This window comes from Bos grunniens, chromosome 4 (assembly GCF_055505025.1).
Source record: "Bos grunniens cultivar Pamir isolate PY7600 chromosome 4, Bosgru_T2T1.0, whole genome shotgun sequence".
Lineage (NCBI taxonomy): Eukaryota > Metazoa > Chordata > Mammalia > Artiodactyla > Bovidae > Bos > Bos grunniens.
The window spans coordinates 32,801,577-32,827,584 of record NC_141168.1 but is presented as its reverse complement, the minus strand read 5'-3'; positions in this window follow the sequence as shown (position 1 = coordinate 32,827,584).

The following is a 26,008-nucleotide window of genomic DNA, read 5'->3' as shown; positions in this document are numbered from 1 at the left end:
AGTTGCTAAGAGACTAGATCTTAAATGTATCACCAGAAAAAGAATGGTAATTGTGTGAGGGGATAAAAGGGTTAATTAACCTTATTGTGGTGATCATTTTATGACATACACCTGTATCAGTGGCACCCCACTCCAGTATTCTTGCCTGGAAAATCCCATGGACAGAGGAGCCTGGTTGGCTACTGTCCATGGGGTCGCAAAGAGTCGGACACGACTGAGCTACTTCACTATCTACTATCATTATCTACACCTTAACTTAGATATATGTTTATAATATTTCAATAAGGCTGGAAAAAATAATAGACTCACTCCTCAGATGAAAAGATCGGTGAACTTGAAGAAATAACAATAGAATATACCTGAAACCAAACTCAGAGAGAATAAAAGCTAAACCAAAGAGAGAGAGAGAACAATGCTATAGAACAATTTCCCATAACCTGATATACATGCACCTGGAGTCCCTGAAGGAGACGAGGTGGGGGAGAGGGGAAAGAACAGAGAAACATTTGAAGATGTATTAAAAAAAAAAAAAAAAGAAAAGAACAATAGTAGTCTCTGTAGAAAAATTGAAAAATAAAATCTAATACATCCAAACAATGAAATATTATTCACTGCTAAAAATAAATGCATTATTAAGTCAAGAAAAGAAATTGAGGAACCCTAGATGGATATTAAAAGCTCAACATTCAGAAAACTAAGATCATGGCATCTGGTCTCATCACTTCATGGCAAATAGACGGGAAAACAGTGGAAACAGTGGCTGACTTTATTTTGGGGCTCCAAAATCACTGCAGATGGTGACTGCAGCCATGAAATTAAAAGACGCTTGCTCCTTGGAAGGAAAGTTATGACCAACCTAGACAGCATATTAAAAAGCAGAGACATTACTTTGCCAACAAAGGTCTCTCTAGTCAAGGCTATGGTTTTTCCAGTAGTTGTGTATGGATGTCAGAGTTGGACTCCAAAGAAAGCTGAGCGCCGAAGAATTGTTGCTTCGCTGAAGAATTGTTGCTTTTGAACTGTGGTGTTAGAGAAGACCATTGAGAGTCCCCTGGACTGCAAGGAGATCCAACCAGTCCATCCTAAAGCAGATCAGTCCTGGGTGTTCATTGAAAGGACTGATGTTGAAGCTGAAACTCCAATTCTTTGGCCATCTCCTGCGAAGAGCTGACTCATTTGAAAAGACCCTGATGCTGGGTGAGATTGAGGGCAGGAGGAGAAGGGGACAACAGAGGATGAGATGGTTGGATGGCATCACTGACTCAATGGACATAAGTCTGGGTAAACTGCAGGAGTTGGTGATGGACAGGGAGGCCTGGCATGTTGTGGTTCATAGGGTCGCAAAGAGTCAGACACGACTGAGCAACTGAACTGAACTGAAATGGATATTACTAAGTGAAAGAAATTAATCTGAAAAAGCTACATAGTCGGTAAATCCAATCATATGACATTCTGAAAAAGGCAAAATTATGGAAGATCAGCAATTATCAGAGGTTGGGGGAGTATGGAGAATTTTTAGGGCAATGAAACTATTCTGTATGATATTCTAATGGTAGATGCATGTCATTGTACATTTGGCAAAACCCACAGAATATATATCACCCCAAGTCAACCTTGATGCAAGTTAAGAACTTTGGATGGTGTAGACTCACCGATTATAACAAATGTTATTACTCTGGAGCAGGCTGTTGACAGTGGTGGAGGCTGTCCATGTCGGGGGGCTGGGATGGTGGGGTGACAAGAGCTTTCTGTTCAATTTTGCTGTGAAACCTAAAACTCCTCTAAAAAGTAAAATCCATTAAAAGGATAATGGTCAGAAAATTTTCCAAATTCATAAAAATTGTAAACTTACAGATCTAAGAATTTTGATGAACTCTAAACAAAAGAAACATGAAGATAATTATGCCAAAGCTTATAATAATGAAATTACTTAAAACCAGCACTAAAGAGAAAACATACTAGCCGGGGGGAAATGATGAATTAAATAGAGAAGGAAACTAAGCATGATGAAAGACTTCCTGTAGGAAACAATGAAATCCAGAAAGTAGTGGGGCAAAATTTTAATGCCCTGAAAAAAAATTAAAAACTTTCAACCATAAAGTCTATAACCATAGAAAAATATCTTTTAAAAATTCAGATAAAATAAATACTTTTTCAGACATGTGAAAGCTGAAAGAATTTGTCATTAGCTGACTGACCAGATCCAGTGCTGGCATTAACATGGAGAAATTGGAGCTCTTCTGTATTATTAGTGGGAATGTGAAATGATGTTTTCCAAACACTTGGAAAACAGTCTGGCAGTTTCTTTACAAAGTTAAGCATACACCTACCATGTTGTTTGTTGTTCAGTCACTCAGTCATGTCCAACTCTTTGCAACTCCATGGACTGCAGCATTCCAGGTTTCCCTGTCCCTCACTGTCTCCCAGAGTTTGCTCAACTTCAAATCCATTGAGTTGGTGTTGCTATCTAACCATCTCATTCTCTGATGCTCCCCAAAAGAAGAGACTTCACTTTGCCAATAAAGGTCCATAAGTCAAAGCTATGGTTTTTCCAGCAGTCATGTACAGATGTGAAAGTTGTACTGTAAAGAAGGCTAAGCACCAAAGCATCGATGCTTTTGAAATGTGGCCCTGGAGAAGACTCGTGAGAGTTCCTTGGACAGCAAGCAAATCAATCCATGTAACCCTAAAGGAAATCAACCCTGAATATTCACTGGAAGCACTAATGTTGAAGCTGAAACTCCAACACTTTGGCCACCTGATGCGAAGAGTCAGCTCATTGGAAAAGACCCTGATGCTGGGAAAGATTGAGGTCAGGAGAAGGGGATGACAGAGGATGAGATGGTTAGATCATTGACTCAATGACATGAGTTTGAGCTAACTTGGGGAGATAATGAAGGACAAGGAAGCCTGGCGTGCTGCAGTCCATGGGGTTTCGAAGAGCCAGGCACGACTTAGTGACAGAACAACAACAACACAGCAAGGGGAGCAATTAGCCTTATGGCCATGGCTCCCCAAGCCCCAACCTGAGGGAGGGTACTCTGGCTGAGAGAAGAGCCTCTCTTAAGGCCGCAAGTGGTAGTAGCATCATAAGAGCCAAAAGGTCATGCAGGCTGGTGTTACTCACTCCTGTTTTGTTCTTTGGAGCAAAACGAATTGGTTTTTTCTTCAAGAGTCTGGTTTGATGAATATTCAGTGTGGCTGGATTGGGATAAATGATCCTCAACCCCTTCCTCATTCCTCTAGTTAATCAAGCCATCTGGAAGAATTACGTGGCAATTCTTACATTTCAATTTATCGTCTTTGAACCTCCCATCAGTAGAGAAGCTGCAAGCTTGCTCCTTGGGCAATTACCTCCACAGCCCTGAATGGCAATGCCAGCTTTTCATTTGTTCATGGCAAAAATGTTGGAGTCACTGCTTATTCTTTTATTTCATATCTCACATCCCATCCATTAGCAAATAAAGGTATTCGAAGCCTATCACTTCTTATTACCTCTGCTATTAATATTCTGGAGCAAGCTGCCATCCTTCCTTACCTCAAGAATGCTGCAATAGCCTTTCTACCATTTCTGACTCTACTGTTGCCATCCACTATTTCTTCTCAACACAGTGTCCAGAGTGATCTATTAAAAACTGTGTTACTCCTCTGCACAAAATCCTCCAATAGCTTCTCATATTATAATGGTCTACAAGACCTTACAAGGTTTTTTGCCAGAGTGATGATTATATAACTATTCACTGTAATTTACAATATATATATAATTGCATATAATATATATTATATATTTCTCTATTCATGTTTTATATTTCACAATAAAAAGAGCTTTTAAAGGAACATTTAAAAAAACTAATAGGAATGTTGATAACAATTAACATCAAATCTAGGGAAATTTGTCTGGAAAGAGATCGTCTAGGGTGGACCACAGCTCTGAAAATTGGAGAGAAAGGATTAAATAATACTAACGCATATATATGGAATGTAGAAAGATTGTAACGCTAACCCTGTACGCAAGACAGCAAAAGAGACATAGCTGTATAGAATGGTCTTTTGGACTCTGTGGGAGAGGGAGAGGGTGGGATGATTTGGGAGAATGGCATTGAGACATGTATAATATCATATACGAAATGAATCACCAGTCCAAGTTCGATGCATGATACTGGATGCTTGGGGCTGGTGCACTGGGACGACCCAGAGGGATGGTACGGGCAGGGAGGTGGGAGGGGGGTTGAGGATGGGGGTCACCTGTCTACCTGTGTCAGACTTGTGTTGATGTATGGCAAAACCAATACAATATTGTGAAGTAATTAACCTCCAATTAAAATAAATAAATTTATATTAAAAATAAATAAATAAGGCATTAAAATGTAAACTGCAAAAAAAAAAAAAAAACTCTACAAGATTTTTTCTTTTTCCAACCCCATCATTTCTTTGACTATGCAGGCTCCATCTTCAGAGTCTCTTGGGGTCTTTTCATCATTATTCCCAGTCCCACTTAATTACTTCTTCTTTTCCTCTTCTTCCTCCTCCTCCACTCTCTCCGCCTTCTTCTGGTTTCTAGTTTTTTGTCTCAACTTCTCCTGCTCTTTACTCAGATATCCCTCTCAACAAGGAGACTTTATTTATCCTTTTTATTTAAGATTGCAATTTCTTTTTCCTTAGCTTCATTGGAAAAGACCCTGATGCTGGAAAGGATTGAAGGCAGGAGGAGAAGGGGATGACAGAGGATAAGGTGGTTGGATGGCATCACTGACTTGATGGACATGAGTTTAAGCAAGCTCTGGGAGTTGGTTATGGTCAGGGAAGCCTGGTGTGCTGCAGTCCATGGAGTCGCAAAGAGTCAGACACGACTGAACGACTGAACTGAATTGAACTGAAGCCCTATTTCACCAGTGCTATCCTACCTTCAGGCTTCCCTCGTGGCTCAGCTGGTAAAGAATCTGCCTGCAGTGTGAGAGATCTGGATTCAATCTCTGGGTTGGGAAGATCCCCTGGAGATGGGAACAGCTACTCATTCCAGTATTCTGGCCTGGAGAATTCCATGGACTGTGTAGTTCATGGGGTTGCAAAGAGTCGGACATGACTGAACAACTTTCATTCATCCCCTCTTTCTTCCTTTTTTCTCATAGTACTTCTTCCCAACTGATATTCCATATACTAAATTACTTGCTTCATGTCTGCTTTCTGCACCAGAATGGAAGTGTCATGATGACAGAAACTTTGTTTTATGCACTGCTGTATTCCCAGTGCCCACAGCAGCGGTGGGATCAGAATAAGCCCGGTGAATATTTTCCTGAATGATCTATTGAATTTTGCTAATGCTGGTTTTGGAGAAGGCAATGGCCACCCACTCCAGTACTCTTTCCTGGAAAATCCCATGCATGGAGGAGCCTGGTGGGCTACAGTCCATGGGGTCGCTAAGAGTCGGACACGACTGAGAGACTTCTTTCACTTTTCACTTTCGTGCATTGGAGAAGGAAATGGCAACCCACTCCAGTGTTCTTGCCTGGAGAATCCCAGGGATGGTGGACCCTGGTGGGCTGCTGTCTATGGGGTCGCACAGAGCTGGACACGACTGAAGCGACTTAGCAGCAGCAGCAGCAGCAATCCTGGTTTAAGCATAACTCCTCAGAAATATTTTCTCATCACAGAGGACCCTATGAAGGAATGTGTATTGGAAATATACCTCATGTTGGGGAAATAATTAAACACAAATGCTATAACAGTATTGAAACCATAAGGATCTTTTCATGGAAATAACCAGCATCGGCATTTACACAGCTGAAAGTTGCCACTGGGGGCAGTTTGGCCTTGTGTCTGGAGAATGTACCCTTTGATGAGTTATTTCACGGAGCAATAGTTCAAGATCTCATTTCACCAAAGAGATAAATTTGTAAATAGTATCAGAAGTCAAAAGGAGAGGTGGTGAGGAAAATAAAGGGAGTACTTGACAAAAATGTCAGGTGGGTATAATAACTCTGTGATTATGAAATACGATAAGAAACAATATGCTGCTGCTTTGAATATCCTCAAAGAATAGATCTGTACAAGATGTTCTTTTCCTCTTTTGTTGTCATGTGCTAAAATAGCAGATTTTTTCAAATTACCCTGGAATGCAATGACCTGACAAGAGAATGTTTATCAGAGGAGAAGTCCACTCATCTCTCACCTCCCCTGCTTACCTCCGTCTTTTCTTTCAGATGCCCTCACCCAGTTGGGGTTGGCTTTCAGTACCTTTATTTTCATCCATTGCACGGGCTCCTCTTCCCTGGTGACTTCTTCCTGAGCCTTTCAGTATGTCTTTTGCCACCATCCTGACTTGCCCATCGGTAGCAGTGCTCTTTGATGACCTTTCTGTGTCTAAGCTCCCATGTCTAGGTTTTAGGTTACTTCATGACTCAACACCAACATTTTCCCTCCTTTATCCTTTTGATTCAATTTTCCTTCCTACTCTTTTATTTATTTATTTATTTATTTTTAAATTCATTTATTTATTTTTATTTTGGGCTGTGCTGGGTCTTCGTTGCTGTGCAGGCTCTTCTCTAGTTCTGGCGAGGGGGGTTGCTCTCCAGTTTGTGGTGCATGGACTTCTGATTGCACTGGCTTCTCTAGGGCACCTGGGCTCAGTAGTATGGCTCCCAGGCTCTTGAGCACAGGCTCGAGAGTTGTGGCACACCTTTAGTTGCTCTAAGGCATACATTGAGCCACCAGGGAAGCCCCTCTCCTTCTCTTGATTCTTCAATTAACAATAGAGCCTAACAAAGTCTTTGTAAAGGACAATTATTTATTGATCCTATGTCTTGATCCTTTTATGCAGCTCAGGAAAATGGATTTTTCTCTCCTCGCTGAGACTCTGCTCCTTATGTTACCCCTTCATCTCATCCTGACCTACTTTCTTCAGAGTTATTTTCATATTTTTTCCTCTCCCTTACCAATATTATCATTCTGTCTCATCAGGCTTTTTATACCCTTAAACATTCGCAACATTTCCAGGTGACAAAATCAAAACAAACAAAAACTAAATGATCAGAATCAAAATTGCACAAAATCCTGCTAGTCCTTGTAGCCTTTCTTCAACCCATAATGTTTTAATGCAAAACTGCAGAGTGTAGACTTGCCCAATTTCTGTTTTCTATTTCTGCTCATATGTTATGATCTATTTCTTCCTGAACAATTTGCCTCCAAACCAGTCACAAGTATATCATCCATTACTTTCTATTATTCTGTCCCTAATTATTTAGCAACACCTTCTTTCTGCAAGGGTCTGTGTTAGGCAGTGTGGAGGCTGGATCAGACAAAAAGCACACTAATTTACTCAAGATTGTATCTCAGTAGACAGCTTAGGTTATCTACTGAGTGCTGGTTAGAAAATGAGCGGAAAAAGGTAATTGGACATAAAAAGCAGAAGGTAAGGGAAGTAAGAATTGTACATAGAAGTAGCACAAGAGACGAGCGCTAACATTTAGTGAAGAAGGCCATAGTATAGTGAGAAGAGAATTCCCTGGTCAGATGAACTGGGTTAAAGTGTTGGCTTCCCCACTTAATAGTTCTGTGACTTTGGCCAAATTGCATACCTCCTTAAATTTGTTTTCTATAAAATGGAAAGAAAACTACTTACAATCTCATCAAAAGGTTGGCTTGAGGGTTTAAAAAAAAAAGTCCATGTAAAAAATTTAGTTCATTGCCTAGAACTTAATAAATGCTCAATAAATGTCAATTATCTTTACTATCAAATGGCCTACCAAAGATACAGGTGACATTGTCAGAGATGAGAAGGGGGAAAAGATGAAAATTTAATTTTTCAAATATTCTTTTGTTTTAAGGAATTTGAAATATTGTGTGCATGTGTGTGGTGCTACAAAGCTTATTTTAATATGATTTATGTCCGTAGTGCATATTGTCCACTGTATTCTTTATGCTTTTAAAGCTATATATTTTAAAATTTGTGGAAAAGACTGCTATTAGAAAACAGGGAAATATCAATTTCCCTCTTCCTCTGTAGTAACAGAATTAGCTGGTTACATTGTAGTCTAGTTAAAAGACTACATTTCCCAAACTCCTTTGCAACTACATGTAACCAGATAACCAAGTTCTGGCCAAAGAGATGTTAAGTACACATGACATATGAAGTTTCAAGGAGTCCTCCCCTTTTTCCATCTTGCTGCCTGGACTGTGGATATGAGAGCTGGAGCTCCAGCAACCACACTGAATCATAAATCAGACCACTAAGAATTTGGAGGCATCAGGTACAAGAACCCTGGATCCCTGATGGCTGTGGAGTTGCTATTGTTTCCATTGACAGCCAACTTTTAGGATTCTTTTGTGAGAAAAATAAATTTCTATTTTCCTTAAGATGAGATTATTTTCTTGTTATTTTTGTTATGGTTGTTACATGATGACACAGACTACTTTTCAGTTACCTTCCTTTGATAATCTACTTTAAGTTTCTCTATTTTACTTGCATTTCTTATCTAAGATTTTCTAAAACATACTCACAAAGTGTAGTAGGCACTCCAAATGAATTGAGTTACATTTTTATTTTCAGAAAAATTTCTTTTAATTAGTGTTATAACATTCTACTAATTTGGTAACACAATCTCATTATCTTCTATTTTGCATTAATCCATTCATTACCCTGGTAAGAAACAAACATGCAAATAATAGTTTTGCCAAGTGGAAAGGTAGACCAGTGGGTGGTTAATCATCCATTGGAGAGAATAGAGAAAGAGTAGCATTGTTAAGAGAGATTTAGAAAAACGTTGCTTTCTTCAAAGAGTAACTTGAAAATGGGCTAGTTATTTTAGTGTGGACTTTGCCATGAGAGGTGAGAAATATTGAAAAAGAGGTGTTTGTGTTCAGGTGCTTCAATCACGATGTGGGAAGACTGTCTCCTTTAGAAGTGATTGTAGTGTATAAATAAGAGGCTGACACAGAGAGAACATAGTAATCAAGATTTAATAAGCACAGGTCACAAAGCCAGGGTAAGTCATTGAGGCTGAATTCGGAAGATGAACAACACAGACCTGTAACCATGGAAACACAATGGGCCAAGGATAATTCTAAACCTCTGATCAGTTTTTATTTAGTATTAAATGCCACTTGGAAAAGAAGGAAAATGAAGTGCTGAGGATACCCAGACATACACTTCACAAACCTTTTTAAAGCCAAATAAGCAGAGAGTTATTGAATGTTCGCCGTGACTAAAGGCAGGTTCATATGCCAATACTTGCCAAACAGACACAAGAGAAGTGCCAGGACTAGCATAGTTTTCATTCTTTTGTTAGTAAAAAGGTAGAGAATCAAAGTTACTAAAGGCATGTGGCCAGATATGTGAAGTGATTGATAGAAATAAAACAATGTGAACATTTATAGACTGTTTAGTCTGTAACACTATTACACTGAAAAAAGGGCCATAAATGTTACTAAATTTCAAGGTAATTCATTTCATTCAATTAACAGCCATCTATTGGCATCTTGTATGTACACAGGACTGCAGTTAGCAACCACAGCCTGCTTGAGAGTTGTGATGGGGATAAAGCGCAGAGTCAGGAGGCATGTGAAGATGACCTTTGGAAAATAAAATGCTTCTCACTGATGTCTTGGTACTCAAGCTCAATATTACATAAAGAAAATCTTCCAGATCCTCATCACAATATATTTATCCTTATTTTATACACAACTGAGTTAAATCTGAATCTCTAATTACCAGGCACCTAGCAGATTAGAAGTAAAATCCAAGAAGGAACAAAACCCCTACAATGGTCACTTTGTCACTGGTAAGGATGACAAGAATGACTCTTCAGTCCATGATTGTTGAATAACAACAAAGTAAGAGACTGAAAAACATCTTTAAAAGGGATGATGAAAATCTTGAGGGTATAAATCGCAGTGTCTGAATTTAGGTTTTGATGACTCTATTGAACTCATCAGCCATCAAACTAAAATATAATAATATTATATGATATATAATAGAGAATAATGTGTTGGGTATAGCATAAGTCCTCTTGGAGGATGTTGCCATTAACCCCACCATAGAGCCACCAGAACTTACACAGGTCTGGGGAAACAGACTTTTGGAGGGTACAAACAACCATGTGTACACAAGGACCTAAGAGAAAGGAGCAGTGACCTCATGAGAGACTGACCCAGACTTGCCCGTGAGTGTTCAGGAGTCTCTGGTGGAGGCATGGGTGGGCGGTGGCCTGCTGCAGGGCTGGGAGCACTGAGTGTAGCAGTGCTTGCATGGGACCATTTGAAGGAGGTCACCATTATCTTCCTTACCTCCACCATAGTTTGGCCCCAGATAAATAACAGGGAGGGAATACAGCCCCACCCATCAAGAGAAAATTGGATTAACGATTTACTGAGTATAGCTCCGCCCACCAGAACAAGACCCAGTTTTCCCCTAAGTCAGTCTCCCCCCCATCAGGAGACTTCCATAAGCCTTTTATCCTTATCCCTCAGAGGGCAGACAGAATGAAAGCCACAATCACAGAAAACTAACCAATCTGATCACATGGACCACAGCCTTGTCTAACTCAGTGAAACTATGAGCCATGCCATGTAGGGCCACCCAAGACAGATGGGTCATGGTGGAAAGTTCTGATAAAACGTGGTCCACTGGAGAAGGGAATGGCAAACCACTTCAGTATTCTTGCCTTGAGAACCCCATGAACAGTATGAAAAGGAAAAAAGATAGGACACTGAAAGATGAACTCCCCAGGTCCATAAGTGCACAATATGTTACTGGAGATCAGTGGAGAAATAACTCCAGAAAGAATGAAGAGACGGAGTCAAAGCAAAAACAATATCCAGGTGTGGATGTGACCGGTGATAGAAGTAAAGTCTGATGCTGTAGAGAGCAATATTTCATAGGAACCTGGAATGTTAGGTCCATGAATCAAGGCAAATTGGAAGTGGTCCAACAGGAGATGGCAGGAGTGAATGGTGACATTTCAGGAATCAGCAAACTAAAATGGACTGGAATGGGTGAATTTAACTCAGATGACCATTATATCTACTACTGTGGGAAAGAATCCCTTAGAGGAAATGGAGTAGCCCTCATAGTCAACAAAAGAGTCTGAAATGCAGTACTTGGATGCAATCTCAAAATCGACAGAATGATCTCTGTTTGTTTCCAGTGCAAACCATTCAATATCACAGTAATCCAAGTCTATGCCCCCACCAGTAATGCTGAAGAAGCTGAAGTTGAACGGTTCTATGAAGACCTACAAGACCTTTTAGAACTAACACCCAAAAAAGATGTCCTTTTCATTATAGGGGACTGGAATGCAAAACTAGGAAGTCAAGAAACACCTGGAGTAACAGGCAAATTTGGCCTTGGTGTACAGAATGAAGCAGGGCAAAGGCTAATAGAGTTTTTCCAAGAGAACGCACTGGTCATAGCAAAAACCCTCTTCCAACAACACAAGAGAAGACTCTACACATGGACATCACCAGATGGTCAACACCGAAATCAGATTGATTATATTCTTTGCAGCCAAAGTTGGAGAAGCTCTATACAGTCAGCAAAAATGAGCCTGGGAGCTGACTGTGGCTCAGATCATGAACTCCTTATTGCCAAATTCAGACTGAAATTGAAGAAAGTGGGGAAAAACACTAGACCATTCAGGTATGACCTAAATCAAATCCCTTACGATTATACAGTAGAAGTGACAAGTAGATTCAAGGGATTAGATCTAATAGACAGAGTGCCTGAAGAACTATGGACAGAGGTTTGTGACATTGTACAGGAGGCAGGGATCAAGACCATCTCCAAGAAAAAGAAATACAAAAGGCAAAATAGTTGTAATAGGAGGCCTTAAAAATAGCTGTGAAAAGAAGAGAAGCCGGCAAAGGAGAAAAGTAAAGATATACCCATTTGAATGCAGAGTTCCAAAGAATAACAAGGAGAGATAAGAAAGCTTTCCTCAGTGATCAGTGAAAAGATAGAGGAAAGCGATGGAATGGGAAAGACTAGAGATTTCTTCAAGAAAATTAGTGATACCACAGGAACATTTCATGCAAAGATGGGTTCAATACAGGACAGAAATGGTAGGGACCTAACAGAAGCAGAAGATATTAAGAAGAGGTGGCAAGTTTACACAGAACTGTACAAAAAAGAACTTTGCGACCCAGATAATCACAGTGGTGTGATCACTCACCTAGAGCTAGACATCCTGGAATGTGAAGTGAAGTGGACCTTAGGAAGCACCACTATGAACAAAGCTAGTGGAGGTGATGGACTTCCAGTTGAGCTATTTAAAATCCTAAAAGATGATGCTGTGAAAGTGCTGCAATGTATATGTCAGCAAATTTTGAAAACTCAGCAGTGGCCACAGGACTGGAAAAGGTCAGTTTTCATTCCAATCCTAAAGAAAGGCAATGACAAAGAATGCTCAAACTACTGCACAATTGCACTCATCTCACACACTAGCAAAGTAACACTCAAAATTCTCCAAGCCAGGCTTCAGTAGTACATGAAACAATGAAATTCCAGATGCTTAAGCTGGATTTAGAAAAAGCAGAGGAACCAGAGATCAAATTTCAAACGTATGTTGGATCATGAAAAATGTAAGAGAATACCAGAAAAACATCCGCTTCTGCTTTGTTGACTACACAGAAGCCTTTGACTGTGTGGATCACAGTAAACTGTTTAAAATTCTTAAAAAGATGGGAATCCAGACCACCTGACTTGCCTTCTGAGAAATCTGTATGTAGGTCAAGAAGAAACAGTTAAAATTGGACATGGAACAAGAGACTGGTTCCAAATTGGGAAAGGAGTACGTCAAGGCTGTATGTTGTCACCCTGCTTATTTAACTTATATACAGAGTGCATGATGAGAAACACTGGGCAGGATGAAGCAGAAACCAGAATCAAGGTTGCTGGGAGAAATATCAATAACCTCAGATATGCAGATGACACCACACTTATGGCAGAAAGCAAAGAAGAACTAAAGAGTGTCTTGATGAAAGTGAAAGAAGAGAGTGAAAAAGTTGGCTTAACGCTCAACATTCAGAAAATTAAGATCATTGCATCTGGCCCCATCACTTCATGACAAATAGGTGGAAAAACAATGAAAACAGTGAAAGGCTTTATTTTCTTGGGTTCCAAAATCACTGCAGATGATGACTGCAGCCATAAAATTAAAAGATGCTTGCTCCTTGGAAGAAAAGTTATGACCAATCTAGACAGCATATTAAAAAGGAGAGACATTACTTTGTCAACAAAGTTCAGTTTAATCAAAGTTATGATTTTTCCAGTAGTCATGTATGGATGTAAAGTTGAACTGCAAAGAAAGCTGAGTGCCAAAGAACTGATGGTTTTGAACTGTGGTGTTGGGGAAGACTCTTGAGAGTCCCTTGGACTACAAGGAGATCCAACCAGTCCATCCTAAAGGAAATCAGTCCTGAATATTCATTGGAACAACAGATGCTGAAGCTGAAACTCCAATCCTTTGGCCACCTGATGCAAAGAGCTGACTCATTTGAAAAGATGCTGGGAAAGATTGAAGGCAGGAGGAGAAGGGGATTACAGAGGATGAGATGGTTGGATGGCATCACCAACTCGATAGAAAGAGTTTGAATAAGCTTTGGGAGTTATTGATGAACAGGAAGGCCTGGTGTACTGCAGTCCATGAGCTCACAGAGTCGGACACGACTGAGCGACTGAACTGAACTGAATAATTGTTGATAACTGACATTTATTGAGCTCTATTATGTGTTAGGCACTGGTTAGGCATTTTAATATATTTATTATCTCATTTAATCCTTGATACAACTATTTCCTATAGATATTATCCTTGCCCCTATTGTACAGATGAGAAAGGTCTCAGATATTTTGATTAATCTGCAATAGGTTGGTAGGTTTGAGGGGCTGAAATGTGGTTCAAACTCTGGTCTCTGGGATTGCAGTCTATGCTTTTAAAATACCTTTTTGTCACCCTTCACTATCCTATCAGTTCAGTTCAGTCGCTCAGTCATGTCTGACTCTTTGCGACCCCATGAACCGCAGCATGCCAGCACTCCCTATCCATCATCAACTCCCGGAGTCTACCCAAACGCATGTCCATCAAGTCAGTGATGCCATCCAACCATCTCATCCTCTGTTGTCCCCTTCTCCTCCTGCCCTCAATTTTTCCCAGCATCACTGTCTTTTCAAATGAGTCAGCTCTTCGCATCAGGTGGCCAAAGTATTGGAGTTTCAGCTTCAACATCAGTCCTACCAATGAACACCCAGGACTGATCTCCTTTAGGATGGACTGGTTGGATCTCTTTGTAGTCCAAGGGACTCTCAAGAACCTTCTCCAACACCACAGTTTCAAAAGCATCAATTCTTAGGGGCTCAGCTTTCTTTGTAGTCCAACTCTCACATCCATACATGACCACTGGAAAAACCATAGCCTTGACTAGGCGGACCTTTGTTGGCAAACTAATGTTTCTGCTTTTTAATATGCTATCTAGGCTGGTCATAACTTTCCTTCCAAGGTGCCGGGAGCCGGTGAGGCATTCCACTCGTGACAAAGGTCATGAGGAAGGAGGCTCGGCATACGCAAAGGCGGGATCGAGCCTCAGGAGTCCCCCTGGATATTCTCGAGCATCTACCTGCAAAAAACCAGAGTCTGCCTACTTTATTGCTTTGTGCTCTCACCTCTGACTTTACTGGGGGCTGTCCCCCACCACCATCTCGCTCTCTCTGTCAAAGAGTTAACTTACAGCTCCAATTAATAAAGTTCCTGGGCAATTAGGAGTGTTTAAATCCAAACCCCTCAGATAGCTCTCTAACTCACCTGACAAGTTTACCCGGACTCCTACAGCTATGCATACGATTGTTTACAGTCTCCCAGCCTCGAGAGGCACGGGAAGCTTAAGATATTCAAATAGCTTAAAGCCTCTCAGAGAGTTATAAACTGTCAAAATAAAACTAGTAAAAGATTTCATTGATGAGCCAATGCTTGCTGCCAAGTTTTCACATCCCCTGTATTGTATCCTTGAATGTGTATTAATTAATATAGTTGGTATGTAGAAAAAATAAGTAGTGACCTTGGTGTTAGCAACTTTAGACTCTTAAGGTAATAAATTCTTTCCTTTGTTGTAAACCCATTACACATACGCCCTATAGGAATGCAATTTTATCTAACACCTTTGGAAGATGGCGCCAAACCTTAAAATAATTACTCTTAGAGAAAATAAGTCTTTGTCAAGAGTCATAAAATGTTAATAGGCCTTCTGGCCAGAAGATGATGTAAATCACCTAAACCATTTGTATATGATAAATTTGCAGGAAAGAAACCCTGGTTTTTGATAAGGATCAAAGACTGCTGACTTTGCATCCCCTATTATCCTCTATGTGTAACACAGGGTATAAAAGCCCCTGTTGAAAATAAACCTACGGGCCTTGCTCACCAAAGCTTGGTCTCCCCATGTCATTTTTCTCCTTAACTTCCAGCTGAGTCTCCATCTGGAGCGCGGATATCCTCTGCGACCATTTATTTGCCTGGGCTTCCAAGACCCACTCGAGAAGGTGTCTAAGGTGGGGCACTTTCCGCTATTCCAGAGGGCCCCTGCGGCCTCCGTGGTCAGAGCTAAACTGGTGTCACGGGTTATATTGATTTTCCACGTAAACCAAGCTACTCAGCTTCTTTTCTCCACTGAATTTTCCTACTGAGCTATCCTCATTCTATTACTCTTTATATCTTTGATAAGTAAATAAATAAATAGGTCGCCGAAGCTGTCTCTCCTTTGAATACCCTGGATCAGCCAGGGCTGGACCTCAGCACCAAGGAGTAAGCGTCTTTTAATTTCATGGCTGCAATCACCATCTGCAGCAATCTTGGAGCCCAGAAAAATAAAGTCAGCCAGTGTTTCCACTGTTTCCCCATCTATTTGCCATGAAGTGATGGGATCAGATGCCATGATCTTAGTTTTCTGCTTCCCCATCTATTTGCCATGAAGTGATGGGATCAGATGCCATGATCTTAGTTTTCTGCATGTTGAGTTTTAAGCCAACTTTTTCACTCTCCTCTTTCACTTTCATCAAGAGGCTCTTTAGTTCTTCCTCACTTTCTGCCATAAGGGTGGTGTTATCTGCATGTCTGAGCTTATTGATATTTCTCCCAGCAATCTTGATTCCAGCTTGTGCTTCGTCCAGCCCAATGTTTCTCATGATGTTCTCTGCATACAAGTTAAATAAGCAGGGTGACAATATACAGCCTTGACATACTCCTTTTCCTATTTGGAACCAGTCTGTTGTTCCATGTCCAGTTCTAACTGTTGCTCCCTGATCTGCATACAGGTTTCTCAAGAGGCAGGTGAGGTGGTCTGGTATTCCCATCTCTTTTAGAATTTTCCACAGTTTATTGTGATCCACACAGTCAAAGGCTTTGGCATAGTCAAGAAAGCAGAAATAGATGTTTTTCTGGAACTCTCTTGCTTTTTCTGTGATCCAGTGGATGTTGGCAATTTGATCTCTGGTTCCTCTGCCTTTTCTAAACATCTGGTAGTTCACGGATCATGTATTGCTGAAGCCTGGCTTGTAGAATTTTGAGCATTACTTTACTAGTGTGTGAGATGAGTGCAATTGTGCAGTAGTTTGAGCATTCTTTGGCATTGCCTTTCTTTGGGATTGGAATGAAAACTGACCTTTTCGAGTCCTGTGGCCACTGCTGAATTTTCCAAATTTGCTGATGTATTGAGTGCACCACTTTCACAGTGTCATCTTTCAGGATTTGAAAGAGCTCAACTGGAATTCCATCCCCTCCACTAGCTTTGTTCGTAGTGATGCTTCCTAAGGCTCACTTGACTTCACATTCCAGGCTGTCTGGCTCTAAGTGAGTGATCACACCATCGTGATTATCTTTTTTGTACAGTTCTTCTGTGTATTCTTGCCACCTCTTCTTAATATCTTCTTATTCTGTTAGGTCCCTACCATTTCTGTCCTATATTGAGCCCGTCTTTGCATGAAATGTTCCCTTGGTCTCTAATTTTCTTGAAGAGATCTCTAGTCTTTCCCATTCTATTGTTTTCCTCTATTTCTTTGCGTTTATCCTATGCTGCTTATCAAAAGAAAAAAAGTTATTTTGAAACTATTTTCTTTTATCTGGAAGAAAATTGAGGTAATCAAGTTTTTTTTTTTTTTTGCAATAGCTATATTTATTGAAAATTTAGCTTATGCTAGACACTGAATTACAGTTATTATTTCATTCACTAGCACAGCTCTAGCAGGGCAGCACTATTAGTATTCCTGTTCAACTGCTCAAGAAACTAGTCTTAGAGATGTGCTCACTCATTCACAGTCATGCAACTTTTAGTGAGCAGAGTGAGGTTAGTGGGATCCAGATTAGTGGGATCTAGAACCAGATATTCCTATTTGCAGAGCAGAGGGTCTCTGGCTGGATGGAGAAACATGGGTTCTCTGCTTCACCTGAATTCAGAATTCAATCTTAGTTTCTCTCAGTTTTTTCCACTTGTCTCTTTATTTTTTTCACATAGGAATTTCCTGTATTACATTCCTTGCATATTTAATCCTGCTGATATTGATTTCTCAGAGGATTTAGACAAGCAGAAAGTGGAATGTTATTTTGAATTAGTTAGTAAGTACTGGTGAGTTAGTGGCTCAATGGTAAAGAATCTGCTGCAATTCAGGAGACGGAGGTTCAAGCCCTGGGTCGGAAAGATCCCCTGGAGAAGGAAATGGCAACCCACTCCAGTATTCTTGTCTGGGAAATCCTGTGGACAGAGAAGCCTGGTGGGCTACAGTCCATGGGGTTGCAAAGAGTTGGACAAGACTTAGTGACTGAACAGCGATAACGATAGGTACTGAAAAGTGTAAGTTGACCGATTCCTTTAACAGAATTCCATTCCACGGCATTCAAAAGCGTCCATCTCATTGTTTATATTTAAAAATCAATTCAATCAGACCTACCTGCAGTAAGGCATCATCCCATTTTGGCCAAGTCCTAAAAGAAGATGGTACAGAGCATTGCAAGGTACACATCGCAAGGTACTGAGTGATTCCAAGGCAGTATTCTGCCACTGCAGTCGGTCCAGGTGTGCCTGCCTGGGCGCTCCACTCGTGTCTGTGAAGTAGAGGCTGGAGACTGTAGGATGTATGGTCTCCATGTCCTTTCTGTTTCACGAGGAAAGCCTGAAAAGTACTGGTTGTTTCCTTTCCCAATCAATTATTTAGTGTGACTCTATCCTAGGTTCTGGCCAGTTTTCCCACCTGTCTGAGTGTTGGGAGATGCTTTGACAATATTTTTCTGTTTTCATGTCTATTATAGCAGGCAAGTATGATTCTGCTAAGCTAAGAGCTTAGCTAATAGCTGAGACCTAGTTAAGAGTCTGCTTAGCTAATAGATAAGACCTGTTTTAACATCAATATGATTTGAAGTACAGTAGTCCTCATGAAAAAAAAAAAAAAGGAAGGATTTAGTTTTCACGGGGCTATGCTGCTATAGAGACCTTAAATTCACTTGGAGAGCTAATGATCTTTGAGTCTATGTGTCTCCAAATATGTGAGTGAAATCTATCTCTTCTGTTGATGGAAGACCTATGATTTTATTCAATTGGGTAGTAACCACAGATGGGCCTCAGATTTTTGTCAAGCATTTTATATGTTCATCAATGTGGAATGGGCTAGGGTAAGAGAGCCCGAAGAACATAGCCAAATGCCAGGCAGATTTTCCTACATGGAGAGGGTAAATGGCATATATAATTTGAAGCTGAGAGGAAGAAAATACTGACTCCACGAAAGATAAGACAACTCACACTAACAGTGGATCAGGCTGCCATAAACAAGATGGAATGTTTCCTGGCATTGCTTTTAAGAAGAATCCAGAGAATCTGATATGTTGTGGAAAAGATTTATGGATAGAGTCACAGACTGGGCTATAAGAATTTTCTAACTTTTAGAGGCTATTTTTCAATGATCAGAACAGTAGTATTTTATTTTAAGAATGAAGAGTAGTAGACTTAGTTATATATTATTTTATTTTAAATAGAAAAAAATAGTTTGGAGAGTAAAAGTCAATGACTGCTTTAGTCAAAGTTTTGATTCTTCTTAATGAAGAAGATTTGCCTTGATAAAGATACTTGAAGTCTCTTACATTTCCTCATTGGTCATATCTTCTAGCTATGTACTTCTTGAATTCCTTGTGAGGTCAAGTTAGATAATATACATATATGAAACCTACATGTGAAACCCCTTTGTACTGCTTAAACTGCTAGACTATCATTTACTTCCTGTTATTACTACTTTTGTTATAATCTTTTTTATTCATCATGTAATAGGACCTTTCTCTACTCTCGCAACCACCCTAAAAGATTTCAGTTCAGTTCAGTTCAGTCGCTCAGTTGTGTCTGACTCTTTGAGACCCAATGGACTGCAGCACACCAGGCCTCCCTGTCCATCACGAACTCCCAGAGCTTACTCAAACTCGTGTCCATCGAGTTGGTGATGCCATCCAACCATCTCATCCTCTGTTGTCCCCTTCTCCTCCTGCCTTCCATCTTTCCCAGCATCAGGGTCTTTGCCAGTGAATCAGCTCTTTGGATCAGGTGGCCAAAGAATTGGAATTTCAGCTTCAGCATCAGTGCTTCCAATGAACATTCAGGACTGAGTTCCTTTAGGATGCACTGGTTTCATCTCATTGCAGTCCAAGGGACTCTCAAGAGTCTTCTCCAGCACCATGGTCCAAAAGCATCAGTTCTTCAGCATTCAGCTTTCTTTATAGTCCAACTCTCACATCCATACATGACTACTGAAAAAACCATAGCTTTGACTAGATGGACCTTTGTTGGCAAAGTAATGTCTCTGCTTTTTAATATGCTGTCTAGGTTGGTCACAGCTTTTCTTCCAAGGAGTAAGTGTCTTCTAATTTCATGGCTGCAGTCACCATCTGCAGTGATTTTGGAGCCCAAAAGAATAAAGTCTCTCACTGTTTCCATTGTTTCCCTGTTTATTTGCTATGAAGTGATGGGACGATCTTAGTTTTCTGAATATTGAGCTTTAAGCCAACTTTTTCACTCTCCTCTTTCACTTTCATCAAGAGACTCTTTAGTTCTTCTTCACTTTCTGCCATAAGGGTGGTGTCATCTGCATATCTGAGGTTATTGATATTTCTCCCGGCAACCTTGATTCCAGCTTGCACTTCATCTAGCCCAGCATTTCATATGATGTACTCTGCATATAATTTAAATAAGCAGGGTGACAATACACACCCTTGACATACTCCTATCCTGATTTGGAACCAGTCTGTTGTTCCATGTCCAGTTTTAACTGTTGCTTTTTGACGTGCATACAGATTTCTCAAGAGGCAGGTCAGGTGGTCTGGTATTCCCATCTCTTGAAGAATTTTCCACAGTTTGTTGTGACCCACACAGCCAAGGTTTCGATGGAGTCAATAAAGCAGAAGTAGATGTTTTTTTCTGGTATTCCCTTGCTTTTTTTATGATCCAGTGAATGTTGGCAATTTGATTTCTGGTTCCTCTGGCTTTTCTAAATTCAGCTTGAACATCTGGAAATTCATGGTTCATGTACTGTTGAAGGCTGGCTTGGTGAATTTTGAGCATTACTTTGCTAGTGTGTGACAATAGTCCTAAGAGGATTATTCATTCCTATTTCATAATTTAGAAATGAGACTAGATGCAGGTTACATACTAGTCATATCTAAACCCAGAATAGGATATAGACCTTCTTCCCAGCATAAAAATTAAGATGCTCTTCTCAGGCAAAGGAGACATTTCTATGAGCTTCTTCATTCAACTTATTGTACTTGAAATTGATTTTCAAGATTACTGATGGCTGCTGTGTAATTTGATCAGCAAATGGGTGAAAGCTGAAAAATGACAGAGAAGTAATGGGACTGAAATTAAGGGGTCAACTCACAGGGAAAAAGTAGAGAGTATTTGTAAATTGTATAAAATAAGCTGACTCCTGAGTAATACTGAGTGAGTTCAACTACTAGAGCAATTATGGAATGGTGTATCACTTAATTTGGCGTAGATTTTATCAGAGTTTAAGCTGTCTCTCAAAAGGTTAGATTTTCAGTTTCTCCAGTGGGTAAAGGAAAAATTGCCTTTCATTAACTGCAAATATTTTTCTCTCTACTTTTTGTGAAGGACTGAAAATTCGAGAATGAAAGTAAAAGACACATTCTCTATTTCCTGGCTGTCGGAAGTAGAAAAAGAAAATAGAAGGCAGAAGGAACAGATAAACCCCCAAAAAAGATCATACAAGTTCTGCCAAAAGCACATACCAAAACAACAACAACAACAACAACAACACCTTTTGAAAACAAAACAAAAAACCGAGAAAGATTACCTGAGCTGCTAGGAATATTTACCACTTAAAAAAAAATGCAGTCATTATTATTAATGAACTACAGAATGTGAAGCACCCAACTGACATTAAGATATGGTTAACTCAGAGAGGTCTGGACATGTGGTCTCTGAGGTGAGAGAATACACGCAGATATAAAGAATGGCTCCATTTCCTAAACTACTGTAATTCTTGGATGATAAATTTTCCTTTCACAAGAAATGAAAACTCTCACAATGGAGGTAAATGGAAAACAAAACATTAAAGCTTCTGTGTGGGATTATTTTCATGAGATTGTCATTGCACTTACATTTTTTTTCTAGAGTATTAATTTACCTTTTAAGGTAAACGGGACAGTAATTGAAAAAGAAACGTATGAGTCACCAAAGGAGAAATGTTGAAAGGAATAGGGTAATTGACGGATATATTTTTTAAAACAGAAATGTCAAGAGTTTGTCTGTTTATATTATAATCATGACCATAATAAGTGATTTTTATTTAATGGGAGATTGCTTAGACAAAGAATATCAAAAGGTTTTTGGAAGGGTATGCAATATTCAGCAAATTTTGTTATTCTACTAATAACATTTGGCCTTGAGGACCCTGGATTACAGACTAAGAAAATTGATTTACAAGGCATGTTTACCAGCAAACAAGGGCTTCCCTGGTGGCTCAGGTGGCAAAGAATCTACTGGCAATGCAGGAGATACGGGTCTGACCCCTGAAGAAGGGAATGGCTATACATGCCAATATTCTTGCCTGGAGAATTCTGTGGATAGAGGAGCCTGGAGGGGTACAGTCCATGGGATCACAGAGCTGGACACAACTGAGCGACTAACACACTTCACCAGCAAACAAACATTCCAAGTGGACAAAAGCAAAGGAAGTACCACTGGGAAAAAGACTGCTCCTAAATGAAGCTACCTTTTTTTTTTTTTCTTTTTGGAATTAAAAGAATCCCAAGCAACTCTTGTTTATTCTATTTCTCTTAAGTTTTTCTGATCTTCTATAAATGTTGGCAAGCTTCTGAAAAGTCCCAGAGAAAATATCTGAGCTCTAATCTGACCAAGAGGGTGGAGATAGTTCTAATTTTTTCTCATTTTGCTATCTCTTTATGTAGTCCTCTGTTCAAGTCCTAATTTCTCTGAATATTGTCCCCAGCTACACCAAGATGTTTAAATTCATTGTCAGCTGGGAAGGACCTCTAATCTCAGAGATAGCAAAATACTTAGAAAACAAATGCATTACAGGCTGATTCAGATGCAAATGAAGATGCATAGGTGGGTAAAATTTATTTGTGTGTGTGTGTGAAACAGAGAAAAATTTATTGCAGGGCCACACAAGGAGACAGGTGGTTCAAACTCCCTGAAAGCTAAAACTTAACTTTTCATACCAAGTTGTCTTGCCATACACACTGAGTCAGCTTCTTATGCATATTCTTTCTTCAGCCTCCTGTTCTCCTCTTCCTTTAGAGTGCCCCCTGACTTCTCTAGGCTTCTGTCACCCTTACAGGGTCCATCTTTATCCCAGAGGCAAGTTTCAACATCTTTGGGGTAAGGGTGACTGTCAGTTCCTATGGCTAGATCATGATGGGTTCTCATCATCTCTCAAAGCAAGAGCTTCTTCTTTCCAGTCTACTCAGAATGGACCATCTACAATATACACATTCAGTCGTGTCTCATGGTAACATTTTATTAAATGAACAAAGTATCTGCATTACTGAAGCCCCTTGATCACAGTAAGAAGCAAGAAAGGAACAACGGGTCTAATCATTCATTCTCCTGACATCTCCTTATCCCAATGCACACTTTTTTTTTTTTTAAGATTTTTTTTTTAATTTGGACCATTTTTGAAGTCTTTTATTGAATTTGTTACAATATTGTTTCTGTTTTATGTTTTGGTTTTTTGGCCATGTGGGACGTGGGATCTTAGCTTCCTAACAAGGGATTGAACACATACACTTTGCGTTGGAAAGCAAAGTCTTAACTGGACCGCCAGGGAAGCCCCCCCGCTCCACCCCCGACCTCAACCCCAATGCATATTTAAAGGGGCTTTGTGATGCCATCCTAATGTTGACCTGGAATTCTTTAGGCAAATGGTAGACTACTTTTTTCCAAGTTGATATCAACTGGAAAATAAACTACTGTAATTTGCCATACCTTCTGAAGGATGGAGAGAAACATTGGGCCTACCTAATATTAAAGATATCCTGTCAATTCAGTTACAAACTGGTCAGTCTTGCTCCTTATAACCATGGCAGAAACTCTAATCTTATAAAATTTGGCATCTTGTTTTATTTTCACTGCTTACTAGCTCTGGTTTTTTTGTTGTTTCTTTAAAATAACTGACAAAACATTACTTCCCACCAACTTTACTGGATGGTTGTGAGGATCGTGTGAGATGTCTAAGAAAGTGCTTTGAAAAGTGCAAAAAAAAAAAAAAAAAAAAAAAACTTTTGTGTCATTGTGGAGTAGCATGGTTTCAAAATAAGAGTTCAAATGATATTTTCCTCTTTTTAATCTAGTAGGTTGAGTGCCAGGAACCACTATAGTAATGCACCCAGTATTTAATCCCCTTATTTTCTTTCTGACTGATCTAAGATTTAGTTGGGATAGTAACGTGCATAACTGAAAAATCACATTCCCAGGATTTTTTTTTTTGCAGAAAAGGGCAGCCACGTGTAGACAATTTTTTTTTTTTTTTTTAACATGTCACCGTTTTGATTACCCAGGTACGGATAGAAGTTAATGGCTAGGATCTGGGGGACGTCCTAAAATAGTGACTAAACTCAGCTGGCTTGTGGCCTTGGTCATCTCCTCTTGTTCTTCTTTTGTGGATTGTGAACATTTTAGTTAGAAAAATGGTGGCCATTTTATGGCCTTGCCTTATGACTTTAAGGCTGGACACCATCAGAAAGCATAGTTCAGTGGAAAAGCTTGGGGTGCCTGGATCATTGTTTATATACTGGAGCTGAGTCATCCAGCCCAGGAATACCCAGCTCCAGGTCAGTTGTGCTACCTGGGAAAAAAAAATCTCTATCTTGTTGAATCCAATTTTTCATGTATTTGTTATTCATAATCAGGGTAGATTTTAACAGGAGCTAGAAAATTATATCTATAGTTTCTATTATTTGATTTTAAGTACCCATGTATCTACTAGCAATATTTGATATTTATATTGACATTGCACAGGTATCTTACATGTCCCACTGGCATTTGACAAGCGAGGACTCTACTGTGCAACTCATCCTTCTCACAAAAAGCTCTTTCCTATCCTTTATTTTTCAATGCAGTGAAAGGCATCATTATTCTCTTCATCAATGAAGCCAAAATGTGGGTGTATCCTTTTACTTCCTTGGACATATTAATGATACTTTCTTGTTAGCAATTCTCAACTTTGCATTTGCACTTTAAAACTACTTTATCTTTTATGCAGCTGCTACTGAGCCTTGTAAACTGCATTTAATTTGCTAGTTTAAAAGTCTAGATAAACAACAAAGTCCTACTGTATAGCACAGAGAACTATATTCAATATATCCTATGATAAACCATAATGGAAAAAATATTAAAAAAGAATTATGTGTATGGATAACTGAATCACTTTACTGTACAGCAGAAATTAACACAGCATTATAACTCAATTATACCTCATTAAAAAACATTGAAAAAAAGTCTTAAATAGCTCCTTATTATCTAGACAGAAGTATGTCTCTATTTTTCCCTTTTCATGGAACACATGGAAAATTATCTTGGGGCAAATGGATGAGATGATTTGTCCACGATTATTTTGTTGCACCCTCAGACACCCCAGAGCAGAGTTGTTCTTGGAATGGGTGCCTGGAATACAGTCAGCCTATGAATTGGACATTGTTTGGGAAACTTTGATTTAGAAGATACAAAGTCAAAATTCCTACACATGTCATACAGAGCTCACCCAGTCTTTGCCTTCCCCTCCAGCCTTATCCAAGCTTCATTCCTTTTCTGCTCTTTCCCTTACCCTCGGTAATCTATGATTATACACACATACACATATGGTGTGTATTACACATATATCACAAATATAGATATATGATGTATTAGTATTATATGTGTGTAAATATACATACATATGTGTATACATGTATTCTAATATATGTGTGTGTTTCTATCTCTATCTTTGTCTCTATAGCTTTTTTCCTCTGGTTATTCTGAATTTTTTCATGGAATATACCAGATGTTTTCATCCTCTGGCCTCTACCTTCTCACATCATCCCCTCTCCAAAACTGCATGTTGAATATCAACTCATCCTTTCAGACTCAATTCAAGTGATATCCCCTTTGTGAAGTCTTTCCTTCTGTCTCCAAAGTAATTGATCTTTTCTTGTGTGTGTCCATTGATTCTTGTTAACACTTCTGTAACACTTCACTGCCTTTTTGTTAACATATTGTTCTCCCTGTACAAGGCTATAGAAAAATAGAAGTCAAAGGCCATGAAATATTCATGGCTGTGCCCAGTAACTATTTACAACAGTACCCTGGCTCATGATAGATACATGTCAGTAAATATTTATCAAGTAGTTTGTTGACTTCAATAAATACTTTGAGAAAATGTTCAGAAAAATTATTAGACCATATTTATATATCCTACTGACAGAAAAATTTCCCATTTACCCTGCTTAAGATCTTAGTACTAGTAAAAATAAAAGCCCCA